Source organism: Anopheles stephensi, chromosome 3 (assembly GCF_013141755.1).
Source record: "Anopheles stephensi strain Indian chromosome 3, UCI_ANSTEP_V1.0, whole genome shotgun sequence".
Taxonomy (NCBI): domain Eukaryota; kingdom Metazoa; phylum Arthropoda; class Insecta; order Diptera; family Culicidae; genus Anopheles; species Anopheles stephensi.
The window spans coordinates 58,975,456-58,998,329 of NC_050203.1; the positions used below are offsets into that span (position 1 = coordinate 58,975,456).

Genomic DNA, 22,874 nt, shown 5'->3' on the forward strand with positions numbered 1-22,874 from the left:
AGCATGCAACGCGACCCCGTGTGAGAAAAGTGTTTCCGTGTGGCGGTTCGAGTTTTACGATCCATCCAGCCCAAGATCGACCACGCTTGATAATGATGATTTCGACGACGACACACCACCGAACTGGTACACGGGAAGTAATCGTCGCCCGACCATCATTCCACCGCCACTTCCTGTGTGTGCGAGGTTCAATGCACATTTGTCCACTTTCGAAGCTGCTCGCAAGCAGTCGCAGGGTCACAGCAACGCCAACCCGAAACAAATCTCCACCCAAGGTACCGAGCAGCCTCTCATCAAGCAAGCATCACTGCCAAGGCTTGCACTCGACGTACGGTCGGAATGGCCTCGATTCTTTCGGACCTTGGGGTGGTAATTTTCCGTCCCATTTCTCCACCGCCGGTTCCGCGTTTGTAACGAATCGATCAAAGCGAACGAGCGTTCGGTGCATTAAAGCTCTGCAGCGAACTCCGGCGCGTTTCGAAGCATTTTCCAGCCCCGGGTTGATTAGGATGAGCTAGCACAAATGCACTTTGTGAGGCCCTTCATCCTGTAGCCGCCGAGTCCAACGATGCCGGCACCCGAAACGGCAGGACCGTAGACACATTGATGAAAATAATTGAACCAAAGTAATCTTCCTCCGGTGAGAAATGTTCGTTCGTTCGGTGGCGTTTATCGTCGTTCCTCGAAAGATTGTCATTCGCCGGATGGTTCGATCCCCGGTGCGTCTTTTAGTTTTATGTTCCACCAAACACGCTAATGGGGTGGCTGCTATGACACAAGCGGCGCAAGAAGAAGAACCGAGATAACAACAACAAAAAAAAACACCTCCGGTCATTTGAAATCATGATTTGAATTGCTCACCGAAGAACTTACCCGGAGCATACCCTGGGTGAGTTCCTTTTATTACGATTTAATCAGTACGGGAAAAGGAAGGCTCCTTCTCCTTGCCAGTGCTCGACCGATCGAGGTTGATCACCGGTCGAGGTGTATGCACCCGGGGGACTCAGTAGCGACCCATGAAAGCATTCACCATGAGAAAGCGCAATACACGAGAGCCTCGCGGAGTAAAAATAATGATTACGCATTTGTCTACTCTAATCAGTTTTATGGCCACTTCCATCCGTAGCAGCGTACAGACAACATCCGTGGTTGCATCTTCCCCCGGCCCTCCAACTCCGCACCTCGTTGCTCGTCCTAGTTTTCCAATGTTTTCCCCCAACGGATAGTTTGTGGTAGTTTCTGGCACAAAAGAACTACACCGGTGTGGAACGATATTCGTGCATCTTAATTCTAGGCATCCCGGTGCGTATGCATTATTATGCTCATTGCCCTGTGTTCTTAATGTTTCGCCTCTTTTTTTTTTCCTATTCCACCCGGGAGGGAGGCGTTACGAGCGGCGGAGCACTCACCAGGTTCCCCGTAAACACGCATACGAAAATTTAACCATTTTCCCGTCCAGCCGCCGCTCTACTTTACGTGCCGTCATTATTTCGTCCGTCATTCTTTTCCCCCGATTCGTTCTCATTCTATTGGTGATGTCTTGCCCGGTCTCGCTCTATCCTTCCGTCTCCGTCTTGCGGGGAGCCTTCATTATATGGCTCGTGTTGTGCAACATCACCCAACATAACGATAGACGAGCTCTCTTGGTGCACCGTGCTGGCCCCTTTTACCATAAATTGCTATCAGATTCGACCGTTTGTTTGAAGCCTTTTTGTCAATGGTTAAGATGAATGGTGAAAGAGAGCACAACAGCACGCAAGCTAAGGTCTAGACTACACCCGGTGCTAACAGCCAACATCGAACTACCGTTTCACTCATAAATAAGCAATAAATAATTACAACCTGCAAACACAATCGGGAGCACCGGAGAACTCCCGCGCTTCAACCAGCAGCAAGCAAGTTGTTGAGATGTTTTATAGATGTATAGTTTCACCACGTTTCGAGGTACGATTTGATTGATGGCAGTGTACAGCTTTTCCGGGCTTTTCTTCGCTCCCCCGTCACGACGAAGCTTTCATCGATGCAGTCGGGTGCATTGCGCGAGATGCACTGCCAAAGGAAGGCGAACGGTGCAAGGGTGAACGATTTGTTTCCGTTTTGTAGAGCATCTTTATGACCGTCGAGAGTACTCGTTGAGAGGTCTATTAGGGTGTCGTAAATCGAAATGATCCAAAATCACCTCATCAGGTGGTCCTCACAACCGATGTTTCGAATACTGAACCATTTTATCAACTGTCTAGATCGTGTAGCTAAGGACAGACGCCCACCAAAAATGGAAACCTTCCATCTTATAACCCTCAAAACTCAACTGTAAATCTTCCGCTAATAGCCAACGCTCAACCGCACCGCAAGCGTTTGACAAACTTATCTGACGATCGGGCCCAAAACATCCAACAAACGCAGTCGACACAGTAATTGAAACGTCAGCGCATTAAGATGCACCACAGGCACGACCCCGGACAGCGTGAGCGTTTGGCATGAAAAATATTCCAAAAATGCCACCAACCATCGAAACTTCAGCATGACTCTTCCCGGCAAGAAGTCATAACTCATACCAGCGGAACAAGAAGATGGTCTTCCCTCGCGGTGTGTTTCAAGGTAGGTGAATTGTAACGAGTGAAAAGCCGACCCCAAAACATACCCCTTTTTTCGCTTTGCATTTCAATGCAGATCTTACAGGTGCAGAGATGAGGAGGGTTTTTTCGGCCGTCCTATTAAACGTCAAAACCCTTTTTTCATATGCGTGCCATCATAGGGCGATGAAAATGGTTCATTGTATTTCGTTTTTTCTCATTTTCGTTTCAAAGTTATGCATAGACCTTAAAGAGCTTGCATGGACATGAATCTGTTTTAAACGCATCGATGCATTTCTTCTGTTTTTTTTGTTGTTGGCGCTTCTCCAGAAATAGTTAAACAAAGTCTAGCACAAGATCTAGGCAAGCTAGAAGCAAGGTACGGAGAAGTGTGTTAGAAACGCTGGACAAGATATGTGCCCTTTTTCCCTTGTCCAAAATAACTACCTTCCAGCTATCGCTTCCACCAGATCTACGGTTTCTCTTCGGTTCGAGGTTTCCCGGTTTCCCTCAAACCGGGACAACACCCGACCACGGCCCTCAGCTCACTCAGCTGGACTGCATCACATGCTGCGATGCTGCCCGGTTTGAAGTGGCCCAAAATTACAGGAATTTTGTTGAGTGCACAATTATGCGCGAGTGACCCGGTGTGTGTGTGTGTCTTTCGCTCTGGCCATGCCGCGCATTTTCCTACAGCTGCACGCGCTGTTGCGTTCTATCGAGGGCTGCGCGCAGTGATAGTCCCTTTTGTTGCTTTATAATCAAACCTATCTTTGTGAGCTTTCCGACACTTTACCGGGCGCACGGCGGCAGCGGCGATCCATTGTGGTGCCATTCTCACTCATCATTAATCGTGCTCAAGCGTCCACTCGACTGATCGACGCAGGCCAGGGAAGAGATCAGAGAAGACCTCAACGGGGGTGGTTTGGAGTTTGTGTGTGTGTTATAACACTGTCATTTGTATTGAATGTATTTGCTGTATTTACAGATAAAAACATGAAGAAATGGTCACCAAGTTAGATATAATAAGATTCTAGAATTGATGACTACGGATATAAACGAAGTTGTCAATCGACTGCAAGAGATTTTTTTAAGCTTTAAAACCTTGAAAGATCTTGGCCTTTCAGAACTGGCCCCTGGATAGTTAGCCTTCCGTGATCCTAATAAAATTTTAAACAAGTTTCTTTGTGTTAGGAACTAATGTCATTATGAAGTCGATCACCAAGGTGTCCCATTTCTCCAAAATAACCTGATCAAAAGAAGATTAATATCTAAAAAGTACTCAAAAAGAATCCTCAAGAAATTAAACATATAAAGACCTTTGTTCTGTTTTAAAGTATTGCATTAAGACTTGCTTATCTTTCTAATCGGTGATGTCTGCTTCCCGTTTTCTTCCGTAACGCTTCCGTAACTTCCCTGTAAAACGTTTTCTCTAAAAGATTAACCCTACTCAAACGTTCCAGCGGGTGTTAAAGAAGCGAGTGCATAAACTCACCACCGTCCATCACAGCTCGGCCCTTCAAACAATTGCAAATGCAGGCGTTTTACATAAATTTTCACTCGCCCCAAACCCCAATTTACCGGGGGAAGATTGCCCAAGATAAAGCAATGGAGGAGAAAGTACTAACAAGAAATTGAAGAGAAAAAAATGGCGCGATTTCCTGCAACATACCATTCCACAGAAAGGGTCAGCAATCCAACAAAATGACAAACAGCGTTAGGGTCGGGTATGCGTCCACCCTTAGCACGGTGGATGCCCGGCCGTGCGACAACCGATGCACGCGTGAAGCGCATCTTCCCGTGGCGCCCGGGCCCAACAAAGTACAAAACCAAAACAAAACCCACCATCACCACCTCCACCATGTGTGTGAGCGAGGCAACCGAAGAAAAAAAAACGGGTGTTCGCTTTTGTGGAGTTTGTTTGGAACAAAACAAACGATAAAAAACGTCCCTCGCCGAGGATGGAGAGGGTGAAGAACGGAGGGAGATGGGTTGAATAAAAGAAATGCCGAAACCGACTAGCTGGATGGTGAGACTTGCATACTTTGAGGAAGGTGGACGAGGAGTCTAAGGCAAGGCAAAAGGTCCCATGACTAACCTTAGTGCGGAGTGTCTCGCGCGGAGGTTCGCAAGCGGATTAGAGCGGCTTGGTAGAGGAGGGGGAAATGGGCTGAAGGTGGCATCGTGAAGGTGGAAACCGCCAAATTATGTGTCCGGCCAAGTCGGCCAGGGAGACAAAGACGCACGGGCGACGAACGCCGTGCGTACGTGCATGCGTGCGTAGCTGTTGCACCATGATGGACACGACCCTCGAGAGACCCCTCCCGGTGCACGGAGCATAACGAAACGCATCAAACTGTCGTGAGCGTGTGTATGTGCCAGCGCCAGGCGCAGCAAGACGGGTTGCGGTTGCGGTTGGGCTGAATGATGGCCTTTTGGGAAGCCTACGAACGACTTCACCACGGGCACTTCAGGTGGGAAAACGGTATTTCGGGGTTCAAGAGATTTGGACCCGGGGCGTGTTACATGCATTGCGCACACACGGAGGGACAGCCAACTTGCATTTGAATATGTCGAGACACTGCTCTTTTTTTGGGGGGGTAGAGTCGGTTAGGTCGCTCGTACCTAATAAGATTCATTAAATGTATGCTCGATTTCCCTTTAGTTTTAGAAGTTGTATATTTACCAACTAATGTGTTGCATTGCAGACAACCATTTACGAACACGATCGGATATGCACCTACCTGGAAGAGAGGAAAGAGAGTAATAAAATTAATAAAGTGAACGGTAAAGTGACATAAAAACATACATAAAATATAAACAAGTCTATTTTTGAACAGTTTTATGCCATATAATACAGATGTTCCGCTTCGTGACACGGGTGGTTGGTGCTCATGTACGTGTACTCGCCGTTGTTAATAATTGTTACTACAAGCAATATATTGTTGGAGGTAGAAGAGATTTAAGACTAGACCAAATCGAGAATTTATAATAATATTCAGCAACTCTCAATATTTACAGAAGGGGTACAGAATAACTTCACGAGATTAACGAGATAACTTCAAGAGACAGATTGAAAATTGAGTCATAATAAGATTTGAGCCAAAAGTTTAAGGGTTTCTCGCCGGAAGCAGTCTTAACTTCAAGTAGAAGCTTCTTGTCATGTTTGAAGTTGAAGTTGAAGTTCAACTATTTCTGGACTTAAATATTTATTTCAAGGCATCTTTAGACATGTTTCTGTCCAAAAATCTCTATCAAGGTTCCTCTTGAACTGGAACGGTGCCGTGAAACTGCAGCAGAGTCCAGTTTCTCCAGAGATCTCAAATCGTTCCATATAAACATGAAATGAGTCTTAATATTGCTCGATCTTTGTTCATTATAATATGCACGCAATTTGGGCTCTAAAAACGCTAGTCAATATACTCCCCCTATTGTGCTCCGATGCGATGCTCCAAATTTTCTCCCCCAGAAAACCTTTCATTTTTATCCCAAAAAAAAACAAGCGCATTTTTCGATCGATCCTGCTAATGATGAATCGCATAATTCATCCACTGCCTATTCATCCACGGTAAATATGCGTATCATAAGTAAGGCAGTCTAGTTAGTCCGCAAGCCCTACATTACCAGCAAGCAAACAACTAGCATTCAGCCATTCCGCAATACCGTTGCACCCAATTTTGTTGTCGAGCTATCGGGCAAGAGCGGGACAGAAAGTATTACTCCTTTTTCTTATAAAGTCTTATCCATATGCAGGCATCAGCACGGGCTGGCATTTTTTTTTTCTTAAGAAGACTTTAAAAAAGCTTCAGTTGAAGGTGGGAAAGGGACAGTACCAACTGCTTCGATTACACAATGCACATACACACTCCTCACTTGCAGGGTTGTTAGAGGGAGTATCGTTTTTTTGTTGTTGTTGCTAGCTGTTGTAGTTTGCCCGATGCTTTTTGAAGGTTTCTTTCGGCTGGGCGCTTCTATTGCTGCATTTTGATTGATGCTGATCATTACCCACTGCAACACGCTTGTTTGTTGCCGCCCTATCCCTTTCGGTACGTTTCTCTTCCACAACTAAAGCCAGGCAGACGCACACATGCATAGCCCGATCGATGATCGAAGAGATCGATCTCCCTCCACCAGCCACCGTTCGGTGCAGCTTAATACATAAGCTCAGTACCAGTTTGGTCTACTGGTGAAATGGATGTGAAGTTGCAGAGGTGCATTTTTGAGATTTGAAATCAATCTCCATCTCTTTCTCTCTGTCTCGCACGGACATTTTATAATTTCGGTTGCGTTCGATCACACCGCACAGCAAGTAATAGATGGGATCCCTCGCAAGAAAGTAATTGCCATCGAAGGCCCTCCCTCAGCCAGCCAATCTTGGCCCGCAGCCTCGCAGTAAAAGCCAGTGGCGGTTGATCCACGTGGGAAAGAAAGGGCACTGCAGCCTGCAGGGTGGAAACAAGCCGGTGCAAGAAGGTCCAACGGTACGTACGGTGATGGGTCGAGGTGAAGGTAAAAGCATATTTTAATGGTTGCATGAATTGGGTTTTGTAGGTTCGTATGCATATCATCATCGCACTGGATGACCTGGCATAGGAGAAGAAAACAGGCTGGCGGCTCTTGAGCTTTTATTTTGGTGAGGTTTTTCCCCCTTCTGCTGTTGCCTAGCCTTTCTGCTTCCCTAAGCTCCAAAAATGGAATTGAACTTAAAAACGCATACTTTGCTCCCTGCATGATGCACATCGGTGCCGATGAAGATCATCGCTTCGGATGGAGCGCGCTTGAGCTCCAGTAATGCGGCGCATTCAACGCACATGAAAGTGTTGCGCCATTGTAGCTCAGCATCCGTCATGCAGGGGGTTAACATTTAAAGTTCGTATTCTAACACCGAACGCACGAGCGATCCAGCGTTTTTTGTTGGTGGGGAACGATGCATCGATTTGCTACGCAAAAGACCGTGATTAATTGTGGGTACAATCGGTGGGATTTGGAGATTTTTTGTTGCTGGTGGAATTCCTCCCTTTCAGTTGTTCGATGTGCGTTGGTAAGATCATTAATTTTGTCTGTTTTTTTGCTCCGATAGCTGAATGCTATTTAATAATACAATCCAAAACAACAAAGCATAGTGTTAAACTCTCTTACGAAAATTTTTATTCAACACCTTTTACATTACTTCAGCATGGAAGCAGAAGTTTCCAAGATAAAAGCGCCCTCCTACAAAAGAGCTTTACTAATTTGTACCATTGCAACCGTGGCTAACTAATAGCACCTAATGACATCCTTCGTGTCTACGGGGCATTCCAGCAAAGGCCAGCCACACATGCATACACCTCCAAACCGTAAGATCTAGATCTAGACTGCATCCCCATCCTGCTAGCCAGCAACCCGCGGTGATGAATGTGCATTTTCCGCCCGCCGTAAGTGCCCAACAGCACCAGACACCAGAAACGTTCAACAGACAAAACCCATCTAACGACCTAACGGAGATACTTTCTTCTTCCTCTTCTCTTCGCGGTGACACACACACACACCCCTAGTAAACCTCCCCCGACAACGGGGTTACGCCGGGAGAAAAGAGTACAAATTAAATTTTTGTCTTAAGCCCTTCGGTTATTTTTTCCTTTGGGAGCTGATGTGGTGGCCCTCGGTTGAAAATTCTCCCCCAGCCTCCCCCCCTCCCTTCCAGAAATTTTCACCACTGGCACAGGAAGTGAAAACTAATCTTTAGGCGCCCTTCGACGCATTATCTTCCACCTAATCACCATCAATTATCATCCCATTACCTTGCACATAATTCATTCCGGTCGCATCTTGGCTTTCGGACGGGTTGTAAGCGACACACCAAGAAATGGACACACAATCACACACACTCACACATACACAGGTGCATTGAATCGTTTTCATCTTTATGCAGCGATGCATCTGGCCATGGTGACAAGATGACAAAATATTGTCATATTAAGTTCACGCTGGTTAGCTGCAGCTAGACGTGAGCGAGAGAGAAAGCAGGGTATACTGATTTTTATGAAATATAAAATGAAAGCAATAAATAGGAGTAAAATGTCAGAGAGAAAGAAGAAAATAAACAAAACACAAAATAGAAATAAAAAAATAATAATTAAAGACAACTTAAAAAGCAGAAATGAAAAAAATATAATGAGAGTTAAGCGACGAACCCTGCACAAGTCCATTGTACAATAAATATTTATTTAATTGTAAATTTTGATATTTTAGAGAAGTTAAATTCATATTATTGGTTATTCGGATTAAAGTCATGTTCGTTCAATTTCCCCTTGCTAGACTGTCCAATTAACTGAAGCTTTAAGCTCAAATGAAAAACAAACCAAAAAACCGCGAAAGCAAATCTCTCATCCACATCCTAACCCAACCCAATAGCTCAGGCAAACAAATAAGGTAATGAATCAATTCCGCGTATCTTGATTGCAATATAATAATCCCTACCACCCGCGAAAACCCATCGCCAAACGCCGCGCCTCCCTTGAATCCTTACGGAAAGCGTCCTAACGCAACCGCAACGGTACCAGTGCGCCTCCGAGCACCACCGTTTGTGTGACGGGGTATCGAAAATTATTTTCGATTTTCCCACCCTTTTCACTCCGGTTGGACCTTCGCCGTTCGTAATCCGATCGGTTGTTCGCGCGGTTGTTGTTTGTTGTCGTTACCAATAATTCCCTACCCGCGCATTAGATTGTTTCACCCCGTGGGTCGATATGTCGTAGGGTAGAAACCATGGACAGGGCTCGCACTTTCCCGATGGTACAAGGAAAACACTAGCCAACCAACCTCGCACGAACTGTACGCCAGACAGTGCAAAACCACCCCACGATTTGGTTTGATATCGCGCAACAAAACAGCACACAAACCACACAAAAACCGAACAAAACGGGGCTCATATCTGCTGCTCCATCCAATGGCGAACCCCAAAAAAAAAAAATCACGCCGGCTTGCAGTTCCCGGAAGGGTAACCAAGCTGAGCGTTCTGTTGTTTTGTTTACGCAATATGCCTCCACCTCGGGGAAGCCCCTGTCCCGCGTCCCGACTACCCCTGAGCCACGGTTGCAAAACATTCTATGCTATTTCCGAACGGCGCTTCTGAAACTTCTAAACTCCCCAACTCCATCAATATACAACAAACAAAAAATGTGCTGAACTACACCAACACCATCAAAACCCCCCCGAGAGCTCTCAGGTCTATCTCGCTACACTGGATCGATTCGACCAAACAACAAACGCACCACAACGATTCCGGATGAAGCGAACTCCCGGCCAACCCCCGGTCACAAGCTGCATTAAATGAGCTAGAAGCATATGTATCCATCCCGTGCGTTCGGATGACTGAACCAGCTCGCAACATTATTATTATTAGTGTTGTTCGTTTGGTTTTCACTGTTGGTTCTTGGCTTGCAGAAAAAAAACCCCACACACCCATACACGCACATCCTACTCCCCCATACAAACGTTCATGCGTGTCATCGACAAAAAGCGTCGAGCCACGGAATGATGGCATCGAAAAACAAGATAGAAACACCACGCGATGGGCTGCGAACTGTACGGCGCATGCAACTTGGGGTATCAAAACAAAACAATCATAACTCGATCGGTGTGCAATGGTGTGAAGCCACAAGGGAAGGGGTGAAAATTGCAGGAATTTTAGAAGCTACCGTGTTGGGAAAGGTTTTTGTTTTCTTTATCAGCGCACAAAATGTGGGCAAATATTTTCGCTACTCAGCATCGCTTATCACTTGTCGATCGATGATATGATGCATATGAGTAGAAGCGGAGTCGCAATATGTTGACGAAAAGAGTTTTGCTTTTAAATATTTACTAATACATAGCTACGCAAATCAAGATTAGAAATATTCTTAGGCTTGCCGTTGGTGAGTAATATGTGAGTTGCGTTGCATTGAATTTTGGTTGGCGGTTATCAAGCTGCTGATTGTTAAATTATCTAACTTCCTTTCGATTAACTGATTTACAATTGCAGCCAGAGGCGCCAGCAGTCCAGGTGCACCATTTACTTCTTATCTTACTGACGGTTGCAGCATGGTCATATTTTAAATGGAAATTGTACTGTATTTTCACGTGTTTATTGCCATTATTGAGTAACAGCAGCCCATAATGTTTAAACTGTTTATGAAAGAATTATCATCATTGTTCCTATAATCTTATTCTTTTTCCTTGGCACTACAACCTCGAGAGGTCTCGGTCTGCCGTTTCTTGCTTTTCTGTGACCTAATTTTACCCGCAGTAAAGTAGTCAGCCCTACGTACGGATTGGTGGTCGGGATGGGATTTGAACCCCGGTCTTCCCGTGTGAAGTCCACCGGACAATTTTGGATTACCTTCACATTATTATAAAACTGCCCCGAAAAACTCAAGAAATGTTCCCATTCTAAGCAGAAAAAAGTTTTTGATACTCCAGAATGATAAATCCTACAATAATCTGATTGATTTTCTGATATATTTCTGACTGAAACAAAAACAAAATCTGTTCCTGCTTCCGGTTCATTTGCCCTATTCTTCCGTTTTTTTTACAAACTCAAAGCCACTCTTACTTTTATTCCAATTCCATGCTACAAAACATCGCCGAAAACACCACATCATCAAAATTTGGGCGGTCCCAGCTTCGATCGGATCGCCAGAATGCACACGATTGCATAATGTTTGTTTATCGATCCATATACACACACACGCGCGCGCGCGTATGCTATTCGATTCGGGGGCTCCATCCGTCCTACTTTAAAGACCTCTTCCCCGGCTTTCCTCCACCTCCTCTCCCTGCCGCTACCCTTCCCCCCCCCCCCCCCCCCCCTGTCGCTCTGTGAAACGTATCAAATATCAACGCTGAATTGAATTATTGAACCCGTGCGCTCGTAAACGCACACAAGCGCACACCTTGCACCGATGCAATTTGGCACCGGTGTGCAGTCGAAGCTTTGTGTTGTTGTATGTTGAAGGTCTTTAAAGCGTGGCACACACAGGCAACCGCAATAATAGCCCCCCACCGAAAAAAGCACGACCACCAGCGCATCTTCACGATGCGCTGTTTGGTGGTTGGAATCGGCAAAATCGTAAATTACGCCGAAGGTTGCAGAAATTCACCTCCCTTGCGATCACGTTTGATGGCAATCCGGCGCAGGGTAGGGACGGTGGTGTGTGGATGTTTTCAATCGCCAAATGAAACTGCGTCACGTGCGCGATTGTGGGGTTTGTTTTGGGTCATTTTCGATGATTTGGTGATCGATAATTTGATTGAAATTTAAATCACTGCAGACGCTGGGCCGGTAAACCATAACATTTGCATAAATGCATTGGTGGTTGAAGGCCTCAAGAGTCGCGACATGCTCTTCTGCTCATCTGTTTTGTCACAAGGAAAGATTGAGTGTTTAGCTTTATAATTGGAGGTGACATAAATATTTATGCTTCCTGATAGGCTCAGTCTCATTCAAAAAGCATCATCGAGGCTCTTATCGTACTACTCGTTTTCATTGATGGAAAGCTCTTCCCCAAAAAAAGGCTTCAAAATAAAACAGGAAATGTCAATTACGTACTTCTTATAGTACAAAGACACACAGACACAATTGCTTCAACAGATCCACTCACCCTCACTCGGGCTTGAATAAATCTCTCCACACGAAAAAAAACACATCTCCCAAAACTCATTCTCTTAATCCTGTACAAAAACGCAACAATGCTGAAAGAAAAGCACCCCACCATATCCACCCTCAAACCGGAGTGAAGGCAAATTTCTGCGAAAAAGAAATCTCTACCAACAAACCCCTTTTTTTGTTTGGCTCGCACGACGCATCGCACCGTTACGCGCCCGTATTGCGTACTGCGATTTCGTTTGTTGCAAAATCGTATCTTTCAAGGTCATATTTTCACCCCCAATTCTCCGGCTCCCCATCCACCCTCAGGGAAAGCCCCCCCCCCTTTTCCGCGTATGTGGCCCCTCTTCAACCCCCATCCGTGCCTCGTGTTGTTGCGTTTTCTCGACAGCTTTCTTCCTCTCGAGAGTAAAACGAGGAAAATAAAATGCTGTCTTTACACACACACACACACCCTGTAGCTGCTAGCTCCGTACTACGCTCAAGTGAGAAATGCATCACAGGGTTAATACTGTCGGTGAGATTATGTTTTTCTCACGAGCGACACAGTCCGCGCGTAAGAAAAGGACCAGATATGTGTACGGCCGTGCGCACGAAAATACGACATCATCGTCTCACCTTTATCGCTCACTTGTGCGGTGTCTTATGCTCACGAATCGCTGGGTGAGAGCCGATTTTAATGTCCTTACGATGGTGTTTGTATCTGTGCCTGTGTGGAGTGGCCGACTCTAGATTGCTTCCCACATGGATCATGGTCTCGCCACGATGATGACGATTGCCAAAAAACAAACCCGTGTTCCATTTCGGTTCGCACATTTTATTTACTACTTTGGACCATTTTTTTTCGCTCTCTTCTCGCTCCCGATCCCGGCACCGGCATTTCCGTTCCGCATCCCATTAAACCACCGCACGAAAAATTCGCGATAAAGCGCGGCCTGTGCTATTCAATGGTGAGGTGTATGATTATTTGCGCTTTTAGATTGTAATTCATTTTTCTACCACATCTGTGCATTTTAAGGCACGCAACTATGTGCATGTGTGTGTGTGTGTTGTGTGGCATTCTGTTGTTGTTTTGCTCACCCGGCACACTGAATCATTATTTAGCAGTTTGGCAATCGTACGCCCGGTGTAATAACGGGCGTAGTAGTAAAGTACATTGTGTCAGTTGGCCATTGAAGATAGTGAGAGGTTGCGTATGGGAGCTGCTACCTACACACCAGTGTGATTAAAACCGATTGATAAGATAGATCAATGACAATATTTGGAATAAAGCTAATTTAAATATGATGTGCAGATTTGTTGACAAATTTCGCAATCATTGCAGCATAGAAATTAAATCCGGAAACCGTCAATAACAACCGTTAAATTTCGCAGCATGTGTTTTGCAAGAAGCACTGGAAGCATTTGGAATCGAAAATCGAAAAAAAAACACCCTCAGTTCACACCTATACGCCAACGAGCGGAAATGAAGGAAGCAAATTCGCGAACCCGATAACGTCAGTGGGTCAGTATTGTAATCGAAATGGGGGGGGGGGGGGGCTACACACTTTGACGTCTTATCGGTTGCACTCACTAACACACACTGTCATGCGTCGTCGTCCATTACCATGCGTCCCCATCGCAGCACACGGCAAGAAATGGCAAGCAAGTACGATTCGCAACGGTTGCTCCTGATTGCGCCTAAATGTATGCAATCGGATGCATCGTTCCGTAACAGGAAACGTAGAAGCGATGCTCAACCATGTTCCTTGGTTGAGTTTCGCATTTTTTTTACCGTTCAATTTCAACAAATGTGCGCCATACTGCAAACAAATATTGACACACACGCACACACACACACACACATGATAATGCCATGGGAAGGCCCACGGGACCCATGCACGGGTATAAATTCGTCTAATAAATTCTATTGTTATGCTGAATTATGTTCCTCGTGCACGCTCCTTTCTTCCCGTCCGGCTCTTATGCTTCAATCGTTCCGATTGATTACGAACTGCATCAAGGCCACGGTTCGCTATCTCGCTCTCACTCTCTCTCTGTTTCTTTCGCGTTTTCATTCATGGAGGCACACTCATACGACACAGTGTGTTGTTACGAGAATTGCTCTATACGTCTTACACCACAAGACTAAGAACATACCGGATCACCGCGCTCGGGGTACCCCTTAAGGCGCTGTCTTGGGGAAGTAAATATCGGGCTGTCGCATTTCTATACCAACGGCGATAAAAAAAACTTACCCTCGGGGGTCCTGATTTCTGAACGCATAGAAAAAAAACCCCTTTACAGCTCCTAGAAATAACTTCTCCCGTTCCTTACACGCGCGGTACAGACGATGACTAATACCGGTGACGCTTGGTAGCTGTTTTAAGACCTTCTCTTGTTGGATATCCTTGTACAAATCTTTTGTGTGCCAAGAAGCGTTTCGTACCGAAACACGTGTTTTCCTGCACCGGTATTTAGGAAGCAAGCAAGAGAAAAAGTTAGCCATTTTTCAATTAAATTTTTGGCTGTGCACCATCTGGACCCAGGAGACAGCTAGTGGAGGGTTTTTTTCTTCTACACTATTCGTCCTTGAACCCGTGTACCGTGCAAGTGATGTATAGGCTTTTGTATGTTACCCCTTTTTTAAGCTGTCATCCTGCGAGAGATCTGTCTCGAGCTGAGAGTGGAAATGACGTTGTAGAATTGCGCATAGATTTGGTCCAAATAAAAAATCAATAATATTTTATTTCTAAAACTACTGCAAAGTGCAGGTAAAGTAAATTAATTGCATTTTTCTTATATTTTTTCATAAAACAATCCTCGAGAGAAAACACTGAAAACCCTAGCGATGTAAACAGCAACATCGTCACGAAGTCATCCTATTACAATACATTTGGTCTATATTTACTGCCCCAGCACCTTGCTTTATTTACGTCTGAGTTGTTTTCTTCAGAGCCCAGCAACACTATTATGCCACCATAACGATGACACAGTATCAAAGTTTAAAGCGAACGGATGCAAACGCATGCACAAAACCCATTATTGCTGTCCCATCGTAAGCCAGGTGCGTAAGCAAACAACGTAGAATATCGCATCCACGAGCCAGGCACGGTCAATAGGGAGACCTTTTTTTGTCGATAAGTTTTTCGAAAAGAGTCCAAAACGTCTATTGCAACACTGCATGTTTACTTCCTGGCGTGTGCTAATTGTCGGTGCACCTGATACTGTTGTTGGTAGTTACTGGTTTTAAGTCGGCTCTCTACCATTGCATTATAGTTGTCACCAAAATAAGCCATTTTTAATTATTTTCTAAACTATTTTTAAACTTGTCTTTAGCTACTTAAATTCTATCAAAACTAAAATTAGCTTGATTAATTTACAAATAATTAGTGTTGATGGAATTCTTTTCTATCCAACTCTCCTAAACATCGCCTTTCCCACAAACTGCTCAGTATTTCGGCGACCAAACATCCTTCCTACACCTTCATCCTACACGCTTCCCATCCTCACACACATACACAATCAAGCGAGGAAAAACGCGCTCCCTTTTGCAGCAGTAATAAAACCCACCAAGGGTTGCCCGGTCCGTTCATTGCCCTCTGCAGCAGTGACACTTGTCCGTGGCGTGTAAGGATCGCCCGCGTCTAGGAAGTTAGCACACCCTAGTGCTCTCGCAACCCAGGCCAACCAATACACGTGCTATGCATTATGCAGTTTCCACCCTGGGCTAGACCAACACAGCTAGCCCCCTATCGGATGCACAGGACAATCAGCGCTGCATCAGGGGTGATTGGCCCTGTCCTGTTTGCCATCCCTTTCTCACTCTCACCCTTTAATGGTAGGCCTTTCGCACCGCGATGCTGCACCAAGATTATGGTGCGTAGGGAGAAAATGGTAAAATTGCAGTTCGCAGTCCCAATGCGCCGCACGCCATGCACGGTTCTGATTTAACGATTGGCAGCAAGCGATATACCAGCGAACCGGAACCAATTTCAAACCGAAACCGAAAAGGGGTTCTTGTTTTGCCCATTGTAAGGTGGTGCTTTTTTTTCGACACTGCACACAAACACACCCGTGCAGGAGGACTGCACACACAAACAGAACCGAGTGCAGCAGTGCGGCACAGGCTGGGACCTGCTAGCAGCGCTGCAGGATAATGGACGCGGCCGCACGTGCACCCTGCTGTGGCGGGTGAGAGTGAAAGTTTCCCTTCGTTCGCTTTTCCGAAGCCTGGTTCCTCTTTCACCTTTCTGCCGGGTGTGGAATGCAACCGAAGGGATAGAGCCAACTTAATATGGTGAAAGATCACAAGGGTTGTCATGCTGAACGTTTATTATACGTTTTTTTTGTTTGGGTTTGTTTGTGTGCACGGGTAATCTCCCTAGAGAGACAGCGTCCTAGCGATCGGAGCAGCAATAATGGAAAGGAACAAAAGTTCACTGACCAGTGCGGGAAAGCAGTGGCCAAGGATATCGTGATATCGTGAATATTAGAATAAATCGTTATAATAATTAGTTTGTAACGTGTAACATAATATGTAACGCTTCTTGTAACGCTCTGAATCAAAAGGTTTGTATCAAACAGGGAAAGATATTTTGTTTCACTCGTAGCAGGAAAACTGCAGCTCAAAGTTTACTCCCCATTTTCTTCCACCAAGAAAACTTCACGCACTAACACTTTGTGCAAACAAAACTACCAAAAACTAACCCTATCTCGCCGCCCGAAAGAACCCTGTGGAACACCACAGAAGCCCAAAAATTAGATCAATTCATATGCAAATGTCTTACGACGCGGAAATAAAGTAAGCGTGATGTAAGTGAGCTAGAGTAAAAGAAAAAGAGCTGCCCAAGAAATAGGCTTATGCCGAACAGCAAACTCACGCATACGAGCTCGCGGAAGTGGCAGGACCCTCAATGCGTTCGCGGAAAGAAAAGCGGTCACGCAGTGAGAAGGAGAGCGAGAACATAAAAACAGCGAGAAAGAACTGCTCCTCTTGCAAGAAAAGAAAACCGGAAATCAGCTTAGCAATGCGTGTTTACCCGTAGGCGAAGGCCACGTTTGCTGCGCTTTGGCGCCTGAGTCCCCGGGAAGCAAGCAAAAAATCGATTGTTGATAAGCTCTCACTCACACGGGTGCATTTGTTGCTTGGCTTGTCTGCAATGATTTTTTTCTCTTTGAATACAATTTTTTAAACGTGAATTATTATGCTAAAAAGAGTTTTTCTTTCTATAAAATCTGGTCAAACTTTAGGAAGTCCTCAGAAACAATTAGGAAGAGGTCCAATTTGGTTGCCAATGCAATTTTCCGGGGAAAGAAATCAAATGAAAAACAAGATAGAAACAAAAACAAACAAGTCTTTCGAATATGAAAAGATGTAAAAAACCTTAAAACCGGTTAAAAAGATGTATAAATCAATAAAAACATTGGATAAACAGAAAAAAAGCATCTCTTCTTAGTAAAACACTAAAAAGCGGCTTAGAAATTAGCACCACTTCTGTGGCGAAAATGAAACATGAAAGCAAAAACACAAAAACAAACGGCTTTAAAGTCCCCGTTACCGGTGATTTAGCTTCACCCACCACAACAACAGCACCAAACGACTGGTGCGCTACGCTTCTGCTGTGCTGTTTGTTTTGTGCATAATTTAAAATTCATTTCAATGCTCGCCACTATTCTTCTTCGATTTGTTTAAGTGATTTCATTGCTTTTTTTTTGTTGTGTATTTTCGTGTTTTATTGCTTTGTTTGTGTTTTTTTTGTTGCTCATTCTCTTTCCTTTTCTTTCCTGCTTCTGTCTATTTCTTTCTTTCTTTCGTTGTTGTTCGTACGCTGCGTTGTTTATGAATTGCTTTTCCCTTTACTACTGCTGCCTGTTCGATGTTGTGTTTTCGTTCGACTCACAACAGCAGCTGCAGCACGGCTTTCTTCGGTCAGTCGAGAGGCCACACAAAAAAGTGTACCAACGAAAATTGCATAACTACCGCCTAACAAACTACCACCGGCCTCTTCTACCGCCCGCTCGTTCCCACCTGCATGGTAGGTCCGTTAGATTCGGGGTGGGTGCTGAACCCCCCCACTGCAACGCATAAACATTTCGCGGGACCATAGACGGCAAATTGTTTACTCGGTTCTACGCTGTTAAGACATTCTTACGTTTGCAATGCTTTTTGATTGAGATTTTAAAAGGAATCAGGAAAGGATACGGCATCCTAGAAGCTTACCTTTATCGTCCGATGATGTAGCGATCGTTTGTGTGTGCCTGATGCTTTGCTGGATGCTTCCGGGTTTTTTTTTTACTCTCTCTCCCTCTCGACTAGCCTGTTTGTGGCTAGCGTACGATGTGGCTTTTCTTCTTCTTACAAGACTTTTTCAAAGGATCAATGGATTGCTGCTGGACTCACTCAGTATGCACACGCTTCACTAGCCGTGCACACGTACGCATCCGCGCGCACACACACACATACACTCACTGCACACACTGCACGTACTACTGCACACACTCACACGCAATGAATCACTCACGCACACGTTGCGGGGGCAGATAAACGCGCGCGCACTCGTTTGCTTACCGAACGTAAAATCGTAATCGAACGGAAAACTTTGCTCCGAAAGGGTTTTGCAAATTTTGTCGTGAGGGAGGGGGGCCCGAAAAATGCTGTGCACAAGTGTTTAAGCGTGTTGTGCAAAATTTTGTTTGCTTCCTCTTTTTTTTTACTTCTTTTGAATTTACAACGCGCTTCGCGATCCCGATCGCCCGAAACACGCACAACACGCTTCTCAAACTCAAAGGACTGTAATTTCGTTCACTTGCACAGATTGATGATTAAAATGGAGAAAGAATTTTCGTTCCTTTTTTTTGTGGGCCGAAAGTGTTAATTTTGAGTAAAATATGCGCTTTTGCCGTACGCTTCACATGGGCGATCCGTGGTGTTTTGTTTCCCCCTGTTTTCCTTTTTTCCGCCTAATCTGCGGGCGAAAGTTCACTTCGTTTTGTTTTCCTGATTTCACACACACACACTCGCTAACTTTGTCCTTTCTTTTTGCTCGTATTGCTCGATAATGTTAGAATGATTTCGATTTCGTACCAGCGAGGGGGATATTTTAGCTTTTCCTTATTCTTTTTTAAATGATTTTTACTTTTCTCCACAAAACTTTTGAATTTTTATCTTACATTTTACGCCCAAAAACACGCCAAAGAGGTGGATCCGAATGATCCGAAATGCACGCACGCACTCGCTTACACACTCACATTTGCCCTTAGCATATCACGCTCACGTGTCTCCCATTTCCCGCGGGGTGTTACAACCCACCGGAAGCAATTCTGCAGACACCGCTTAGTGTAACAGTCGAATCCGGCATCCTGCTGCCAGCGTGAGTCCTTTGCACAATGTCACGACACTTTTCCTACGATCCTGATGCATTTCGCAGTGCAAGCGTTACGCGTTACCCGTTTGGTGACTTTCTTTTGCTGCGATTCGTTTTGTTTTTTTGTTGCGTTAACTGAGCAGCGATAACTCACTTAACATTTGATGCTGTGGTTTTGTTGAAAATAATTACTCCCACACGCAAATCGAGCATGAACGGGAGGATTGATTTTAAAAAATGGACAATTTCGAACTAAACACAATTTCCAAACGGTGGTACAACGCTTGCCGGATTAGGTTGTTCGCACTTGCAGGCCGATTTTTCTCGCCTTTGCTCAATGATGTTTTCCTTCCACTCTAAAACACACACCGCACCGTTCCGTGCGCTCCTGAACTGTTTCACCGATGGTCGCCGTCGATTTTGTGGCGTCGTTTTTTCTTTGATTTAATTTTTGAATTTTGGAAAATTTTTAGTTTTTTTCTTGCCGGTTCTTTGAATTTTGTTTGCGGGAAAGGTTTTCGATGAATTTCACTCGTTTTGCCTTTTGCCTGCACCGGTACGTTCAGCCGAATTGGATACCGAAATGACGACTCCGCGAGTGTAGGAGTGTTGCGGAAACGAACTTAACCGAAAAACGTTGCTACTGCGCGTCTGCCGAAAGAGGGGGGTAATCAGTACCGGTTGGTGTTGAATTTTGCTGCAGTCAACTCAAACTGATGCTTCCGTAACTTCCGGTCTCACATCTCGCAGTAAACTTTTTTCTTCTTTTTTTCCCTTTTGCTCACAAACACTGAGCCCGTACCCGACTGCAACTGCAGTCCTTCCCGCCACGTTCGGGCGTATGCACTAATCCACCATCATCACTGCACCGCATCTGGGCAACGCTAATACACGCCAGGATTGATGAAGCCACGGCGGCAAGAACCAGCAGCGGCTCGAGCCCTGTCTCTCTCTCTCTCTCTCTCTCTCTCTATGTGGTGTGCCTTTGCCCAGTTTTCTTCAATTCGCCTGCAACTTCACCGGAACGTACTGCACTACTGCCAAACAGGAACCGCTCGACGATGAGTCACGTTCCTCGCGATGGCCTTCGCCCTGAATCGTGGGCAGGAGCGATCCTTGCACCAAAATGCACTCACAGCGCACACCGAATCACTACTGCTGCATTTGCACCGCACTGCACCGTTCTGTTGTTGCACCGGGTCGGGTTTACGTTTTTTCGCATCACGCTCTTATGCAATTACCGGCGTTTTGCATCCGAGCAAAAGAGAGAAAGCCTCTTTTCCGTGTTGGAGAGATCTTTCCCGTCCGCTGGTGCTGGTGGTTACAGGGAAAAGCGTCTAGTTGGTCTTCGGATCGGTTTCTTCCCACTGTTCACACTCACGCTCGAATTTTTCCAGCAAGGATACAGGGTTTGGCTCTCTGGCTGTTGCCTTCCTGCTCACACTTCCGTGCCGTTCTCACTCTCACTGCTGCCTCACTATCTCACACAACATTCTATTGTTTCACTCAGCCGAGTATGCACTCGGTGCGCGCCCGGTTGTTTTTTGTTTTTCCCGCTCGACCCAGGGATTGCTCGGCCGGGGAAAAGCTGGCACTCGATCTGTCGCTGATGCCGGAAGTGATGCGCTTTCGCTGGATCTGCTTCTTGTACACACACACACACGAACACAGGCACACAGGCACCGATAGGGAGGAAAAAGCAAGAGAAAAATCGGGGTAAATAATCGATTAGAAAATTGCAGTCTATTTATTTGCACTACTGCATTCGCGCTTAATTTAAAAGGTCAAGTAGAGAGAGCGTGGAAAAATCTAACTAAAAGCTACAATGGGTACACTGATGCACTATTCGTGGTGAAAAGTTTGCACTGCACTGGTAGTGTTCCTTGTTGCACCAAACAATAACAATGCACTTTTGTACTTCTTGTATATTAATGTAAAGTTTATAAAAAATCAAATTTATTTATGCACATTAATTTTATCGTTTTTTCTTCATTTTTTCTTGCAAAATGCAGTCTTTTTTTATTCGAAAAGAGCGACCAGGCCGTGTAGACGAAAGTTCAGGGTTATTAGTATAAATAAAAAAAAAATTTTTTCACAAAAACATTCACTCAAAAAAACTGGTAATGTCCATAAAGTTCAATTTAAACACATAAATTTCAACTGTCTCTTCAAACCGGACAAATTTTTTTTCTCCATTTTTCGACACAACACACGCACTGATGCACTCTAGCGTACAGTTCGCAATTTTCACTATTTCAGCAGCCAAGCCTTAATTCACAACCGGTAAAAGTAGTGAAATATTTAACAGTCACTAATAAACTAACACTTGTCCGAGCTGGGCACCGCACTTCGAACCGTTTTAGTACAGTTGCGGCTCACTTGCCACACTACACTACACCACTGTTGGGACTTTGCTTACCAGAAGATCCAAACCGATTGCAGCGAAGTTGTATGATTATCCTGACGGGTTTGGATGGGGACTTGATGGGTTACGTTATGTTGTTGATGTTTTCGGTATACATAGAAATGGTCACAATTTGTGTCACGCTTATCACCGGTTTTCACTGTGTTTCTTTTTCTTCCAGCAATAACAAAAAAAAAAACACGCACACCCAATTTTTGAATTGTAGAATTTTTCCAATCGCTCGTCGTCACTGTTAGAAACAGAAAACGGTCTCGACCACCGCCACCGGGACTGTCGCTGAATCGCCGGGAAAAAATTGTTTGCTGCACGCTCGCGCTTTCGGTCGCGGTCCGTCTCCGCGGTCTTTCGGTGCGGTGTTAGTTTGTTGTTTGATGACGATACTGCTCGACGCGCTCGCGAGCACCTCCAAAAAGCCTAGCCGAACAAAAGCCGAACCGAGACGATTATGAAAAGTCTGGCGCTGCGTTTTTCGGCGAAACCCCCCGGTTTTTTCGGGTGCTAGAATCGAAACCCTGACGCCCGGTGTCAGTGTGTTGGTTATTGAGGAAGTTTTGCGCGCGTGTGTGTGAGTGTGAGTGCGTCGCTGAATGCTGCTGCTGCTGCTGCTGCTGCTACGCTCCCCTTGCTCCGCGTGCATCAAAATCGTCCACCCCATATTCCATCAACACTACCCTGTACAACCTCAATAGCTCCGTCCTCTTCCCGCTGCCGGCACGCACCCGTACGTGCCATCTCGCTCGATCGCCGAAAAAACCTGCATCTGTGTTGTGTACGCAATATACCCCCCCTCGAATAAAAAAATAGACCGAGTAGGCTTTTTTCGCTTTTTCCACTCACTCTGAACGCAACGCAACGAAAGGGGCAAACTCATCGTAGTAGTATGGGCGCATACAGCCGTACCGTGA

At 45.3% G+C, this 22,874-nt stretch overlaps 1 protein-coding gene across 5 annotated transcripts in view; it reads right to left on the bottom strand.

Annotated features, from left to right (window-relative positions):
• Window positions 1–22,408, bottom strand: part of LOC118509010 (zinc finger protein chinmo) — a 107,212-nt gene extending 84,804 nt beyond the window's left edge. For 3 of the 5 annotated variants that reach the window (XM_036049029.1, XM_036049030.1, XM_036049024.1), the window contains exons 1-2: window positions 21,964–22,408; window positions 18,401–21,188 (exon numbers count right to left, since the gene is read on the bottom strand). The gene's annotated coding sequence lies outside the window, so the exon portion shown is untranslated. The remainder of the gene's footprint in view (window positions 1–18,400; window positions 21,189–21,963) is intronic. The other 2 variants (XM_036049027.1, XM_036049026.1) reach the window with 2 other exon arrangements.
• Between the last annotated feature and the right edge of the window lie 466 nt (window positions 22,409–22,874).